This window comes from Ptychodera flava (genome assembly GCF_041260155.1).
Source record: "Ptychodera flava strain L36383 chromosome 3 unlocalized genomic scaffold, AS_Pfla_20210202 Scaffold_27__1_contigs__length_13241970_pilon, whole genome shotgun sequence".
In the NCBI taxonomy this organism is placed as follows: domain Eukaryota; kingdom Metazoa; phylum Hemichordata; class Enteropneusta; family Ptychoderidae; genus Ptychodera; species Ptychodera flava.
The window spans coordinates 904,235-921,924 of NW_027248281.1; the positions used below are offsets into that span (position 1 = coordinate 904,235).

General features: G+C 44.4%; 1 protein-coding gene across 1 annotated transcript in view; it reads left to right on the forward strand.

Moving 5' to 3' along the window:
• The window catches only part of LOC139126505 (trafficking protein particle complex subunit 4-like), a 48,002-nt gene that overhangs the window by 1,159 nt on the left and 29,153 nt on the right, over positions 1-17,690 (forward strand). The window lies entirely within an intron of this gene.

Sequence of the window (17,690 nt, forward strand, 5' to 3'; positions counted from 1 at the left end):
AATGTTTAAGATATTGATGTGTGCAATGGTGCAGTCTGATGCAATCTGAGAGTTTTTTTAATTTGTTTACTAAGGGAAACTGTTAGAATACCCTAAGGGGGAGAGCACGAGAGGGGGCTCGTATTGGAAATTTTGAGAAATTGATGTGTTTAATGGTGCAATCTGAGAGGAGTTTCAGTTTATTTTGCACTCGGTAAAACTGTTTGAAATGACATTGAACACTGATATTTTTACATTTTTTTGCATTATCAGTTTTGAGTCACAATATTCAACAACCAAACAATGACAATACAATTTGTGAAAAACAGTTCTGTTTGCCAGAGACTGAAGACAAATGAATATACAGGAACGTAAATCTGTGACCTTCTGGTGTCATTTCTCCAGCTGCCAGCTTCTAATGAAAAGCCTGAATATGGTATGTTTGCGATCCGGTGTTTGTGGTCAGAAAAACAAGGCTCACACATTGTATTTCATTATATTTGTTGTTCCTCAATTTTTCATTGTCAAGGTACATCTTTCTAACAAATTTATATCAAGAAAATAATATATTGGTTTTAATACTAGTTTATTGACTCCTGTCTTGTGTTTTAAATTTTCACAATTTACAGAAGTCAAATAGTCCCCTTTAGATAGTGCCTATTCCATTGAGATATTGCAACAGAAATCCTGCAATATGATTTCTTGGGTCAGAAAAGGGAAGGAAAACATTGAGTGTACTGAGGTGTAAAGTAGACCTATGTAGTGCATGTTTATATCATAAGTGCTGGGAAAAGAAACATAAGAATTGCTTGTGGTAAAACATTTGCGCCGCCTATGGCGGCGCGCCGGCAAAGAATACATGAGAATAAGTCTCCAAATTTTGCTTATTTCTGGTGCATTGTGACAATTTTTTTTTCTCTTCTGTCTGTTATGACAATTTTTTTTTTCTCAGGCCATGACAGGATCAATTTTTTTTTTTTCTCTCTCACCTGGTGACAATTTTTTTTTTCTCAAAATCCTCCATATCCCCCCCCAGAAATCAAATGGTTCTCCCCTTAGCTCTGCGTTCTGCGTTGTTCTGTCGGGTCCTACTAAGGGACCGTTCAGTTTTTATGGCCGGGGGGGGGGGGGGGCGGCAGAATCCAGGGGGGTCATCGTAATTTTGGAATCCGCGAAGGTCGGGTCTTCGCGTTTTCACTGGTAGGAAAGGGGGTTCACCACATTTTGTGGCCTCTCAGCTAGGCGACTGATGCCGTATGTTGTGGGTTCGAATCCGATTGAAAACTAGCCGTATTTCAAAAACATAATACCTACAATAAAGTTCACTTTATGCCATGGCCATGCAGGGCTCAAAATTAACTTTTTACTCTGGTAGTCCACTTGGGCTACCATTTTCTGAAGTCTGTAGCCCAGCGAAAATGGCTGGTAGTCCATGAATAATTTAGTTTAGGGATACTGTACTCGTCCAAGGATAAGCCCCCTGTTCAGCAACACAAAAAAGCAGTAAAACTAGGGGCCTCCACTCGAAAAACCCCATGTTATGTGTCACGAACGCTTAATTAATGCTAATTTATGTACATTTTAACTCTTTCTATCACTTTCAAAATCGGCTTACACATCCAAAGAACTTGTAACTTGAGTAAAAAAAAAACAAAGAAAAAAATATTTTTTATGATCTTTATGAACTGGCATGCCTTGTTACACCTGAGTCTCTCCATACAGACCGTAATACATTGATACTGATCGACAACCATAGATAAAAGACAGCGAAACTCAGACACAATTTCAAAGCCTAAATGACACAGTGTTTTATATTATTACTACTTCAAATCAAACTGATAACACAATCTATAGAAGTGACAGTTTTGTGAAATTTCAGCATCAAAACCCCAAAACTTGACACAAGTACATCTTGTATATGCTGCCGATCAACAACATAGGGTGAACTGGCATGCAAAGACTGCACACGGAAAAGCAGCTGAACATTCTACTATCAAACGCTCTGCATCTTGTGAAAGCAATAACAAAAGCAGTCAAAATTGGAGTCACCAGAAAAAAAACTCTTCACAGATGAAAGGGTAATTGCTTCAAACAAATGAAACTGCATGTTGACTGCATTTAGCTCGTCCCAAAGTGACGAACATCGCACACCAAGCATTTGTCCCAGGCTTTGGTAGTCCGTGTGGGCTACCATTTCATGGACTTTGGTAGCCCCAGGAAAAAGTTGGTAATCTGTGGACGCAGGACTACCATTAATTTCGAGCCCTGCCATGATCGACCCTCTTTACCAGTGTATATTCCTAATTAGAAAAGATCATTGAAAATGCAAATTAGGAATTGGCTGAAGGAAAAATGCTTAAAGAGGAAAGTCCCCTACAAAAGGGGGATTATGGTAAGACTATGCAGATGTGAAAAAGCCACGCTACGGGTAAGACGCACTCGGTTTGCTCCGAGATTTCCAGAAATTCGACGGGTGAACGGCGTTAATTTCCGTCCAATCTCATACATGACACCTGTGAATGTATAGCGACTGCCTTTATGTCGAAAAAACGTTGAAAAACACTGTTATTTAATACAGAGAACGCATATTTTCACAAAGTGTGGGTCCAGAATGTCCATTTGACCTCTGTTCTAAATGTTAATGTATGCTGCCAATCATGATTACTCAAATTCAAATTGCGGCCTGGGCGATCTTGATCCCTGCCGAGCACAACAAACAAAGCGTACTGACTTATCACTAAAATCACCGTTATGTACCTAAACACACGCATACACAACCACATACAACGTAAACGATACGACACATGTAATGAACACGCAAGAAACGGCATTTTCTTTTTGGAGTGATTGGTGGTCTTGAAATAAAAAGTTTTGTAAATTGTATGTGTTCCTGTAAAAAGTTATGAACATTGAGAGTCTTCACACGTCGTTTTGAAGGCAATCACAATTTCATTTTTCCTTCAGGCATCGAAACTGAATCTTTTGACTCACATTTTGAGGAAGTACCTTTAGCATTGTGACAAGTTTGGTCATGTTTATATCAGTTGATTCAATTCAGTTGAGCTGAATGGAATTGAAATTTCAGTGTCGATTACATCGTTGCCACTATTGCGTTGTAGATCGATCATCCATGATCATCCATACTCGAGTACTCATCGACGACGACCACGGCCCTGCACAGCTGTCCTGGGGGACTCATCAGCGTCATTTACTTTCTTTACCAATGTATTTCAAAATATTTGGCTGACCATTGTCACAGATTACTAGTAGTTTCCTTTTGTTGAAGATTCTGGCTTACATATCGGAACAGCAAGCAGCGTATGTATAGTATTCAAATATGCAGGCTCATCTATGGAACTACGGCAACTTTTCCACAACGTCTCAGTCACATGTCATTTGCATATTACGAATGGTCGTCGATGTTTTCCGAGGTTACCTATCCGAGGTAACCGGATATGCAATCTGCGCTCACTATACTTCGGGTCATGCATACCAAACTCTAAACTGGGGGTCGTAACGTTTTAAATCAGTTTTACTCAAAATTTCTTCACCCTTTCCTCTGATTTGTTCGAAATGCCAAAATTACACGGAAAATAAGCTTATGAATGGGTGAAGATTTGTTTTTCAAATTCACAAGTTTTTTTTCCCGTTGCAAGCTGCGTGTAACCCGGCCGTGCGAAGTACCAGTGACCGGCTATTATCTACATCACTGCCAACCAAAAAAGCCATAAAGCTACAAACAGTAGAAGGTTCTAACTTACGATTGCTTACGATCACAATCTGCTGCCGTCCTTAGAGACTATAATCTATTTGCTAGACTTTCCCCTTATTGTTTATATGTCTAGTTTGCGCGCTTGTACCGAGCACGAGATGTTCAGGGCTAGATTTGAACTCAATACAGTGCCCGAGGAAATTCTCTCCTGAACTAAGTCAAGACCTTCGTTTTCTATCTTCCTTCCGAAGCCCGTAATACTATGTCCATTTCAACTACTGGCTTCAATCACAGTGCCTTCACATTCAAATCACCCGCTGCTGTTGTGAGAAAGTATCCGTTCTGTGTTGATGAAAGCCGGGGTTGAAACCAGGGGGTTGAAAACCGGGTCCCGTTTGAAATCGCAACGGAATATGCACACATCTACAGTGTTCTCCCTAGGACTTTTTTACAAGAGGGCGAAGACGTGGTGCGAAGCACCACAAGCGACCGCGTAAGCGGTCGCGGGGGGAGGTCAGGAGGGGGGTGTCCCCCCTCCTGCTGTTTGAGCTTTTGAAAAACAGAGATTAAAATGGTGTTATTTGATGGCACTTGGGGAGTATTTATTTCAGATTTTTTCCGTATAAAAAACTCAAAGGAAAAGAAATCTAAGACGGTGTTCCACAACTTTTATTCCAGTTCAGTGATTTCAATGAAGATTACATTTTTTGAAAACGAAAACATAAGCTTAGCGACAGACATACATTTATTCTTATCACCATAGCACTCACGTGTTCTCATCCTCCGGCGGAGCCTAAAATAGGTCGTTTTGCTTTGGGAAGGAATACACAAGCGAAATTCTAACCTCCTAAAAAAACTTCAGTGTACTCTGCTGTCCTTGGTTCGGCTCAAGCTCCTTGGCATGTTTACTCAGCTATAAAGTCGGTTACCTAATGCACGGTCCCTATGGAGGGACCGTGGCTAACGATACGTTACGGCCTGAGCCATGCAAACATGGCTGCCATCGATGAGTTGCACATGGGCTTATGATCTCGGATGACATCACAAACTCGCGAGATTTGCAAGATCGATGAGAATTACGTTTGCAGCCTGCAGGATTGACGATCACGCTTGCATTTTGCTTGTAAATCACTGTCAACTTTTTTCCCGTACATTTTATTGTTTTATTTTTCAAAAAAAAATAAATCTTTTTCATTTCTGGCAAGGGGGCGCTCGGAATTTACAAGAGGGCGCCATGCCCCTGTTACCTTATTCAGGGAGAACACTGCATCTACATAGACGCAAAAAGGTTAGCAGAAATTCAGAGATGTATTGAAAGCCATACACCGTTGCTGTTTATTGAGCAAATTGTATGATGGAAATTCGTCTCCGAACTCGGCGATACATGAGCGGCCATTCTGTTTCATAACTTCCTATACATGTATTTCTATTGCATACCACAGCGGTCATCGCCTCGCTGTCTATCGAACCGCAAAACGACTGTGATTTGAATTCAGTAAATTTTGATTGGATTCGAACTCACAACGTACGGCATACAGTCACCTTAGTAGCGAAGAAATCACAGTCAAGGAAGGTCTGTCGACCAGACCACAGCCCCTCGACCAGTACCCCACCCTAGTTATAATGTAGTCTCGAATTGTGTGAACCCTACACACTTCCGTAATATTCAGGCAGAGGTGTAGCCCTGCGTACGATGCTGTGTGTTCCGCTACAGCTAATAGTCCCGCTGTGAGCGGGGCTATTAGCTGTAGCGGAACACACAGCATCGTACGCAGGGCTAGCAGAGGTGATAATCGGTAGTTCCTGGTGTAAAAGATAGTTTATGTTTCTCTGATAAGCCAACGACTAAGCAAGTGTTTAACCATCCCGCCCAGTGTTTGCCAACAACCAACGTCACTACGACGTTGCCTATTGTGCGCCCACGGCGCTGGACTTTCCTCTTTAATGACTTTCAATAATGTTGTATCATAGTATCTTTAATGTATATAGCAAGTTTTATCAACTTTGGTCCAGTCAATTCAGATATATATCCCTAATTAGCAAAGTTCATTAAATATGTAAATTAGGAATTGGCTGAAGGAAAAATGCTTAATCATTTTCAATAATGTTGTATCATAGTATCTCCAATATATGTAGCAAGTTTTGTCAACTTTGGTCAAGTCAATTCAGATAAGTATCCCTAATTAGGAAAGTTCATTAAATATGCAAACTAGGAATTGGCTGAAGAGAAAATGCTTAATGACTTTCAATAATATTGTATTATAGTGTCTTTAATGTACATAGCAAGTTTCATCAATTTTGATTAAGTCAATTCAGATATATATCCCTATTTATGAAAATTCATTTAATATGCAAATTAGGAATTGGCCGTAGTAAAATTGTCTTTTGACTTTCAATAATGTTATATCACAGTATCTTTGATGTATACAGCAAGTTTCAACCACTACAATCAAGTTAATTCAGATATACCGGTATATACCTAATTAGGAAAGTTCATTAAATATGCAAATTTTGAATTGGCTGAAGTAAAACTTTTAAATGACTTTCAATAATGTTATATCATAGTGTCTTTAATGTATATAGCAAGTTTCAAAAATTTTGGTCCTGTCACTTCAGATATATATCCCTAATTAGCAAAGTTTATCAAATATGTAAATTAGGAATTGGCTGAAGTAAAATTGCTTAATGATTTTCAATATTGTTGTATTATAATATCTCCAGTACATGTAGCAAGTTTTGTCAACTTTGGTCAAGTCAATTCAGATAAGTATCCCTAATTAGGAAAGTTCATTAAATATGCAAATTAGGAATTGGTTGAAGAAAAAATGCTAAATGACTTTCAATAATATTGTTTCATAGTATCTTCAATACATGTAGCAAGTTTGGTCAATTTTGATCGTGTCAAATCAGATATATATCCCTAATTAGGAAAGTTCATTAACCCTTTTCCTGCCAAGTCGGTGAAAATCCGCTTGAAATTCGGTGTAGCTAGAATCTGAGCAGCCACGGCCGTTATCCTGCCAAGGCGGTGGAAATCGGGCTACATTTTGGTGCCCCCTTTCCTGCCTAGTCGACGGCACTACGTGTAGCAAACCCTTGCTCACGCTAGGGCTCGTTCGAGGACAGGTTTTGGGCGAGGAACGGCGTTTGCTCTCGAAATGGGTTCACAGGGAGTCCAACGACAGGGAAAGGTGCAGAAGCTACCCAGCCAGTCCCCTACCCCGTTGGGGGACTGTTTTTTTGGGGGGGGACGAGTAGCGTACTTGGCAGGTTAGCACGGTGACGTATCCTAGCGGAGTTTGGGCTAACTTGGCTCTGAGGCACTACATAGATTGCGGCCGAAATTGACCGTCTCGGCAACGCTAATCTATATGGCAACGGCCTAAGACCGCCTCAGCTGTCGGTGCAATTTTTGCCAATGGTGTGAGACGAAAATCACGGACTTAGTCCTGATTGACGGGAAGTGCGGACGGATATGACGGACTCGGCTTGATTAGTCCCTGCCATGGAACTGATCCGAACGGACTTGAGCGACATTTGTGAAGGGTAACCACCGCTTTTAACCGACTTGTTACCTTCTCGAAAAGACTACCCACTCAGATGTCAGACGTTGTCGGCTGCACTTGGCTCTAGACGTTCAAGCCGTGCAACGAAACACACCGCCTCAGCCTTGCCATTCACGAACATGGCCTCAAAATTCGATACCATTGTTTACGACTTATCCTGCCAAGTCGGTCAAAACCGGCCCCCTTTTCCGTGTCTACAGAAGATTGGCTCTCCTGCACGCTTTCCTGCCAGGCATTTGGCGGGAAAATACCACATTTTCGGGGTACGATTACCGACCATATACGTGTTAGACTTCAAAAATTTTTGCATGCCCGTATAGAGGGGCAACCACTGATGAGGTTGTGTCAAGAAAACAACGAGGTCTTGGGCGTTGTTTGCCCCGGGGGACGTGCACTTTTATGCCCTTTTCTAGCTTACTTTTGCGGAAGTAAAGCTCGTTCGCCGTCACGCACGTCCACACCGGGGAAACATCACCTCGCTCGTGAGTTAGTAGAAGACCCAGGGGTTAGTGCTATGGGTGCGGCAGCACCCTCAAACCTGTCCTGTTCCCCCTGGGTTGTGTCACTTGGCCACGTACTTTGAACGACTTGGAAGAGTCGCACAGTGCAGTCTGCTTTGACGTAGTGTCAACGACATAGCTTCGCCATTGAAGGGAAGCGTGTACGTAGTTTGGCCAGTTCAGTGCACACTTAGCTCGTTAGTGTTACCGTTTCCTAACAGGTTAGTTGTGCAGTTGTTGCTAAGGTGCAGTTTTGTACCACCTTAGCTCTGGACAGTGCAACTGCTCTATGCACTAACCCAAACGACAGATGGTTGGTACAACGTCTACGTCGCACGAGCACAGCCTCCGTTGGGCTGTGCCCCTCCCACGTGATACAATGCACGTTCATCCATTACTATAGCGTCCTTACGGATCTGCCAAAAACGAAAGTGGGGGTAAAAACAAAACAAACGAAAATATGCGATCATAGATAGTATTTTATTCGGGAATAATTTACATTATGCCGAACAATAAATCTCGGAGTCTGTCTCGACGTCCGAGTGCATGGTCCGTGTTTCAAAAATTACAATCGGGGTGGCAGATCCGTGTTACAAAAATTATAATAGGGGGAATTGTACAAAATAATCCGTCTAAACAAAACAAACGAAAATATGCGATCCATAGATAGTATTTTATTCGGGAATAATTTACATTATGCCGAATAATAAATCTCAGAGTCTGTCTCGACGTCCGAGTGCATGGTCCGTGTTACAAAGATTACAATCGGGGGGATTGTACAAAATAATCCGTCTAAACAAAACAAACGAAAATATGCGATCCATAGATAGTATTTTATTCGGGAATAATTTACATTATGCCGAATAATAAATCTCAGAGTCTGTCTCGACGTCCGAGTGCATGGTCCGTGTTTCAATTTACAATCAGTGGGATCGTAAAGCACAAACAAACGGCACAACCGTGCTCAAAATGTGATCATGGTCCGTGTTAAGAATACAGTCAAGCCACTGTGAGGCGAAGCTATCCCCTGTCCGTTATTTACGTCGGGTTCTCTTGCTGATGGGTGTCGTCGGGGCTGTGTGAGTAGAGGTCTGCACGCCAACGCTCCTCTTACCTCGTAGCATCATGCGATGATGAAAAGCCGCAAAACACTCGCCCTCGTGAAGATGAACCCCGCACAGACTACATCCTTTGGACGTCTCAGACAGTCGTCCGCTGGCAGTGGTCTTACCCTCTCTGCTGCATACTTTACAGCATTTCTGCCGCCCCTCCAAACGGCTGACAACGTGCATCGGCTGATTTTGTGGATTTATGTACGAGGCAAGAGAAACGGTGGCCTCGACCTCTCTCACACTGGGCTGCGATCGCCCACAATAACCGCCAATGAGTTGTTTCCCGACACGCAGATGAAACATCTTATGGGTCAGCTTACTATCAGGGTGTACATGCTTGAAGCATATATCTATGCATTTACCAGGGCAACATCAATCAGGTAACATGCCAGATATGTCCACCATCTGTGATTCTTGCGCCAGTGTGAAAGTACTTGCGCTTCTGGTTGGCTCGGTCGACACCTCCCATGTACCGGCGATAATTATTCTCCTCATCCTTCAGTCACTCCCATCATTTCCGTAGCTGTCTCCCCTTGACCTCAGAGTAGACGCAGCCCATTCAAATCATAACCTATGACCTGTAATCTAAATATTAATGAGTACTCCCTATACAAACCATGTACAAAGCCAGTTCACCATCTTTCCTGTTTGGCTTCAACCAGAGTAGACGTGGTGTTTTGGCTCCATTTATCTAGTGGAGTGTCGGTATGTTTGTTGGCAAGGTGAGTGCCTAATGAACAATTTTCTGTACTTCCCTTTTGCTTGTTCACCTTTTTGTAGTTTTCTACTTTTGTGAGTTCTGATTTTTTTTTTCATGGAGCTCTTGTGCTTTAGATGGTATGTGTTTTTTGTGGAACCCATGTGTTTGAATTTTTTCAACCACCTGTTACCCTTGTTAGCTAGCATGACTGTGCATATTTTTTGAGGGTCTGCATAGGTTCCCTGGAGTATGCTGTGTTTCTGTTTCCTTATGTTTCACAGGAATATGGCAGATAAAGGTAGTACCGTTGAAGGAAGTGGCAATATTCCAAATATGCCCGCAGGTCAACATGATGTTGTACCTTCTCAGCAGACTCCATCATCACAAGTCCTCATGGAAATGGTTACAGGACTTGCACAGTCGGTTCAACGTTTAACTGAGAACCAGGCAAGGTGGTTAGCTGCTACTGGTAGTGATGATCGGTCTGGTGAAGCTAATGAAGTCCATCGTGATAATGGCATCCACGTTGATAATGTGGAAGCAGGTCCCTCGAATGCACACGAGGTGTGTCCTCTTTTGAGTGACCGTACCTGTAGCCATGGCCCTTATGTGGCCTCTCAGTCTCTTGAAGACTCATGTGCACAGGACAATACCAGCATTATGCATGGTATTGTCCAGATGTCAAGGATTCCTCTGATGGCATGTCCCAGTCTGGTCGTCGTTCAACCAAACGCAAGTGTAAGAAGTCGAGTGACCGGAAAGGTAAGAAGAAAAGCCGAAAGCCAAAATCTTCTTCAGTTTCTTCTGAAGAGTTTTCTTCTTCTGATGAGTCAGATTGTGGGTTTGATAACCCACATGACAAGAATACAGGAATACAGTTCTCCAAGTCTGTTCGTGCATGGTTTAAGCAACAGCGTACTAACATCTTGTTGGCAGAGGATAAAAAGGAATTGAAGGAGCGTTATGGAGTATGTAAAAGCCATGAGAACTTTTTTGAAGCTCCTGTACTTCCTGAACATTTAGCCATTCATTGGGAAAAGCAAGCCTTTACCAAGCCCTTGGTGTTGCAGGATCAGAGAATTCGTAAAGCCTCTGAGCAATTGTTATTTTCCCAGCTACCTTTGTTGCAAACATTACAAGAGGGTCATAATGGTGCTCCTATTGATCCCAAACTTCTGCCTATCATTCAGCATAGTATTACATTGTTTGGCAGTGCCTTTCATGGATTGCAAGTTGCAAGACAGAAGGCATTTGATTCTGTCCTGCCTAATAAATATGCTTCTTTGAGGAAGGTTGAACCATCCATGGCTACACTCTTTGGTGAAGAACCACTGAAAGAAGCGAAGAAAGCCAAGCAGGCACATAATGTGGTGGTTGATATGACAAGAGGACAAGGGTCAACCGGAACTACAGGGAAGCAATCTCGCAGGCGTTTCTCTTCATACGGCAAGTCCAGGTATGGTCAGAGTGGATACAAGCGTTACCAATATGATAGGTTTGATAGGTACAAACAAGCTGGCTCCTCTGGGAAATTTGGTAGTAAAGATGGCAGTGGGGTTCAGTCCTTTCGGGCCAAGAAAGAATGATATGATGGGTTTTCTGCAATCTCGACAGCCATATCCCAAGGTAGGGGGACGTCTGATTTTATTTCCTCATCAGTGGCAGCAGCTGACATCAGACCCTTGGATACTGGAAACTGTGCAGGGTTACAAACTGGAATTGACATCAATGCCGGAGCAGGTTCATCATCCTGTTACATGTGTTCCAAAAGCTCATGTGTGTCATGTGGATGCAGAGGTGAATTCTCTACTGCAAAAAGGAGCAATAACAGAAGTTTTGCCAATATCAGGTCAGTTTGTATCAACAATGTTTCTAGTGCCCAAGGGAACAGAGGGTTGGAGGCCAGTATTCAACCTCAAACCTTTAAATCGTCACATTCTATACAAGCATTTCAAGATGGAAGGCCTTCATCATGTAAAGTCCCTGCTACAACAAGGCGATTTCATGGCCACAGTCGACCTAAAGGATGCCTATTTCACAGTTCCCATTTTCATTCACCACAGAAAGTTTCTCCGATTCATTTGGAAAGAGACTTTGTACGAGTTCGCAGTGCTTCCATTTGGAATTGCCAGTGCACCTCGGGTGTTCACAAAGCTACTAAAACCAGTGGTTTCGCGGCTCCGACGCCAAGGCATTCGATGTGTAATTTACATAGACGACCTTCTGATTTTGGGCAGATCTTTCCAGACTTGTCAGGCCAATGTCAATGCGGCAGTCACACTATTGCTCAGTTTGGGTTTCCTTGTGAATTGGGAAAAGTCGAAGTTGGTACCGAGACAAGAAATTCAGTTTCTAGGGATGGTCATCAACTCTCAGGAAATGACAATCAGTTTACCTCAAGACAAGGTCAACAGGCTGCAAGTGGAATGTCAAAGTCTTCTCCACCGGGACTCGGTCACTGTGAGGTGTCTGTCCAAACTTCTAGGGAAAATGACTGCAACATTAGAAGCAGTAACAGTTGCCCCTCTTCATTACCGTTCTCTTCAGAAGGACCAACTGGCAGTTTTGTCTCAGACAGGGTCGTACGACACTCCACTGAGTCTCTCATTGGAAGCCAAGGAGGAGTTGAAATGGTGGATGGATTGTCTGGGAAGATGGAATGGAAAATCTCTTCTCCCACAGAAACCAGAGGTAATTTTACAGACAGATGCATCCAAGTTAGGTTGGGGAGCCCTGTGCGTTCACAATACAGCCCAAGGCCAGTGGTCAGTGATGGAACAGAAGTTGCACATCAACCAGTTGGAGATGCTAGCAGTCTTCAAGGGACTAGATTCTCTGGTAAGTCATCTGAGGGATGTATGTGTAGAAGTCAAATGCGACAATGCAACGGTGGTGACATACATCAATCATCGAGGGGAAACACACTCCTGGGCCTTGTGCAAAATGGCAGCCAACATGTGGCTGTGGTGTCTGGAACGCAACATTCTTCTGGTAGCAAGCTATCTTCCAGGAAGGATAAATCAGGAGGCAGATTACCTGTCAAGGAAGTTCAAAGACAATCTGGAGTGGTATCTCAAGCCAGAAGTCCTTCATGCAGTTCTCAAACAGCTGGAGTGGTTTCCGGAAGTAGATCTCTTTGCATCACATCAGAATGCACAATTCCATCGCTTCGTCTCATGGAAACCAAATCCTCAGGCATGGCGGATAGATGCTTTTTCCATTCCATGGACCAACCTGGTGAGTTATGCGTTTCCTCCGTTTTGCCTTCTTTCCAGAGTGCTACACAAGGTTCGGCAGGAGGGCGCTCGAGTGGTGTTGGTAGCCCCAGTGTGGACAACTCAGCCTTGGTATGCAGATTTGCTGACCCTCTTAGTACAAGATCCATTTCTCCTTCCTCAGATGCGGGACTTAGTGACAGATCCAGTGACAGGAGATTGTCATCCTCTAACAGACCGGATGTTGCTAGCCGTATGGCCGCTATCAGGTGTACTCTTAGAGCAAGAGGCATATCAGAAAGGGTGTCCAAAGTTATCCTCGCTTGTGTCAGAAAGGGAACTGCTAAACAGTATGAATCAGCCTGGCGTCGCTGGAATCGTTGGTGCAAAAGACAGGAAGAAGATCCAGTTTCAGCACCTATCCCAGTGGTATTAGAGTTTCTGGTGGATCAGTTTGATCGGGGGCTCCAATATCGAACCATCAATGTTTACAGGTCAGCTATTTCGTCAGTTCATCTACCAGTTGAGGGTTATCAAGTAGGTAGTCATCCTCTTGTCATCCAATTTATGAAAGGTGTGTTTATTTCAAGGCCTCCGCAACCTAAGTATACGCTAGTTTGGGACGTGAAGCAAGTTCTTGATTTTTTGGAAGCTTGTGCACCAGCTAAAGAGTTGTCTTTAAAACGTTTGACGTTTAAAACTGCTATGTTAGTGGCTCTTTGTACAGCCGGACGTTGTTCTGATTTAGCAAATCTTCAGTTTGAATCTGTGTCGGTATCTAAAGGGTTAGCAGTTTTACTTCCGGCAGTTCTGGCGAAGACTGACAGACCAGCAAAGCAACGGAAGATGTTTACTTTGCCTGCATTTAAGAAAAATAGGAGAATTTGTGTTGTTTACTATTTAGCTGCTTATTTACGCCGGGTGAAGTCAATTCGTAAAGATGGCAACTTTTTGTTTGTGAGTTATGTATCTGGGAAACCAGTTTCACCTGCCACCATTGCAAGATGGTTGAAGATGGTTTTACTCGGGGCAGGTATAGATGACAGCTATTCTGCACATTCTACAAGGTCAGCAGTTACTTCAGCTTTACACTTTAAGGGTGCTTCATTGCAACAGATTATGAACTTGGCAAACTGGTCATCTGCCAGAACCTTTGCTAAACATTATCAATGTGAAGTGACATCTTCTATCTCTGTGATGGATACCATAGCAAACTTATAGGTAAGTTTGGTTTTGGTCAATATGATGCTTTAAAATCAGCTACGGAAATGATGGGAGTGACTGAAGGATGAGGAGAATAATTGGAAATTATACCACACCTACCGTTGCAGGATAATTGAAATTATTCTTCTCATCCGGAAGGAACGAACAGAATTGAAGTAGCTCCCACCTCACCCACCCAGTTGTTCTTTTCATAGGTTTACATTGTTTTGGCTTTGAAACATGGTGAACTGGCTTTGTACATGGTTTGTATAGGGAGTACTCATTAATATTTAGATTACAGGTCATAGGTTATGATTTGAATGGGCTGCGTCTACTCTGAGGTCAAGGGGAGACAGCTACTTCAATTCTGTTCGTTCCTTCCGGATGAGAAGAATAATTTCAATTATCCTGCAACGGTAGGTGTGGTATAATTTCCAATTATACAGCGACAGAGGCACTTGTCGCTGCTCGTCTCCCTCCCCCACTGGCACGCACTCCAAGGGTGGATAGACCGTATTCAAGATCAGCACCTGAGCGTTACTATCCTGATAAGCAGTGATGTTAAGATGAGAGTCCGTTCTGGTCGTGGCTTTCATATCCCCAACAGACAGAGGAAGGCGCTTCCTCTTACCCGGCGGAATTAATTGAGGGGGCATGGTGCGACGATTACGGCGGTTAAAACTCCCGACCATGTAGATCCCGGTCTCCATCAGCTCTCTAGCAGTAACGACCGTGCTAAACAGGCTATCACAAAATAGGCTGTGATTGTATCCACAAAATGGCTGGACCAGCTCCATCGTAATTCTTTTCACCACACCTCGCTCCTGCCGTCTCCCATCAGTCCGATCCCGAAATTTCACACCTGGGTCTGGTGCAAAGTTAGCGATGTATGCAGTGCTGGAGTCGCACAGCTGCCATATCTTAAAACCGTCTCGATCAGGCTTATGCGGTAATCTCTGCTTAAATTTAGAACGGCCCTTAAATCGCACCATGCCCTCGTCGATGGAGATCTCTCTACCCATCTTATAATTATTTACGCACCTGTCAACTATGGGCTCCATCCGTGGATTGCTTTTATAAAGGGGATCCTCCTGACACTGACGTCGGCGGCGTGCCTCATCAGGATCACGACGTGGATCGTTCTCTGGGTCTGCCAGATGAAAATATCGCATAAGCTGCTGAAAGCGACTGCGGGTAATCACAGTAGAAATACCCTGGTTTCTCAGAAATGGATCGCTAGACCAATAATCCTCCACTGATGATTTACGGTCAATACCCATACAGACTAAGACGCCAATGAACGCCTGCACCTCTCGGTAGTCAGCGTTACGCCAGTATTTATCGATCTTTCTAGCGATATATCGCTGGTGGAATTTGGCGTATTTATTAGTCTCGTCCTTTGCCAATTTGATCAGTGTAGCTGGAATAAACTTAAAAAAGTAATCGATCTCACGGGAGTGGCTGGGCAAGGTGAAGGTCAGTCCTCTCTCATGGTCAAAATCGGTCTCCTCAAATATATTAGCATCGGTAGTTTCCGACATACGCCAGACAGGAGGGGTGTCGTCCTCCACCAACACAGCAGCAACGTCATCATCGTCGTCAGAGCTTGCCTCACCTACATACTGCCTGTCATAAAAGTCATCGTCCTCTGCCGCATCCTCGTCAACCTCCGAGTTGGACTCAGCGGTGATATCACCGTCGTCTGGGCGTCTGGGCCTGAACTCGCCCGTAGCGGCATCAAGGATCATATCTGGCTCAAAATCAGGTGGGCTATCCTGATAACGAACCCTCCGCACTATCTTTTTCGGCGGGGACATCGCAGCACACGAAACTATGGCAGGAGCGGGCTGGGCAGCCTCTGCTGATGACGAGGACTCAAGCTCTTTCGCACTGGGCACAGGAACCTCTCCTGACGCAGGATGAGGGCTCATGGTGCACGCAACAGGTGGTGTCTCTCCCGGAGCAGCCGGCGGAGAACCAATGGCATCAGCCGTCTCGTTACTAACTGTCTCACTAGCAGCAGCAGACGTACCGGTAGTCTGTGCAGGTGAAGTATCTCCCACAAGAGCAGCAGATGTCTCTGCAGGTGAAGTAGTCTCTCCCGGAGCAGCCAGGTGAGAACCACTGGCAACCGGTGACCCATCATCATCCTCATCGGCAGAAAGATCAGTCTTACGTAAACTTACGCTTACCACTGGGTTTTTCAGCCGGAGATAGCTTCGCCTTACGGGAGCGTTTCTTGCCCGACTTCTTAGAACGTTTACTAGGGACATCACAACGATCGCTACCACTACCGCCCGGAGACTCTGCATCTTTGAGCTTCAGTCGTCTGCTCGCCTTCAGAAAACTTTTGCGGTCCGTCAAGCTCATGTCTGGAACAGTGTCGACAGACTAGCAGGTCCCACCCTTTTAAAGCCACAGGGAAACAAAGCCTGGACATGATTGGACGCAGGGGTGTTTATATATGCAGCCACCTGTTATTATAATGGACCTACGGCAATCAGTCCACCAACCGGCGCTGACATTCCTACCCGTCATGTAAATTGCCTGTCCGTACCATTTGATATGCTAATAATACTCATTTGCAATGCAAATCCCTCGAGCACTTAGCATAACATAGTCAATGTCATTAGCATCTCAACTTGACATTCCATCCAGCTGGGTATGTGGCATGCGCACCTGCCACCCAAGGACATTGGCCCAAGCCCATGTTTAGTACGGGTGGGAAACCCGTATCTTTAACCTCATGTCCCTTCTAAGTATGCCCGAGCAGGGCGTATTGTCATCCAAGTCGGTGACAAGCCAACCCGACAGATCGCCCATTAAGCAGTAATGGACTGGCCGTCTCGTTCTTGTACGGCAACAAACAGTGCTTCAGTGGCTTGTTTAGGTCATAACCGTCACCTGCCGAGCGGCTTACCAAACTAAGGCGGTCAAAGATGAAAGATGCCAAAATTGTCAACAGCTGTCTCGGCCTCGTCCGTTGGGCAAACATGGCTCCTTCAAATAACGTGGCCAGCACGTCTACGTCATCAGCGGTGATGACGACCCGTCATTGACGCCCTAGTGTGTAAAACTCGGAATATACCGACAGGTACCTCTACCTGAGTCGGTCATACTACGGTATAAACCAAACACAGGTCTGCCAACTCCCGTTAGACTCGGCCGTTAGCCGAACTTCACAGGGACAACATAGGCGTAACAAGTCGGTGAACAACGGTTCACGCACCTAACCGCAGCCGCCAAGTCGGTGAACAATGGTATCAAATTTTGAGGCCATGTTCGTGAATGGCAAGGCTGAGGCGGTGTGTTTCGTTGCACGGCTTGAACGTCTAGAGCCAAGTGCAGCCGACAACGTCCGACATCTGAGTGGGTAGTCTTTTCGAGAAGGTAACAAGTCGGTTAAAAGCGGTGGTTACCCTTGACAAATGTAGCTCAAGTCCGTTCGGATCAGTTCCATGTCAGGGACTAATCAAGCCGAGTCCGTCAAATCTGTCCGCACTTCCAATCAATCAGAACTAAGTCCGTGATTTTCGTCTCGCACCATTGGCAAAAATTGCACCGCCAGCTGAGGTGGTCTTAGGCGGTTGCCTTACAGATTAGCGTTGCCGAGACAGTCAATTTTGGCCGCAATCTATGTATAGTGCCTCAGAGCCAAGTTAGCCCAAACTCCGCTAGGATACGTCACCGTGCTAACCTGCCA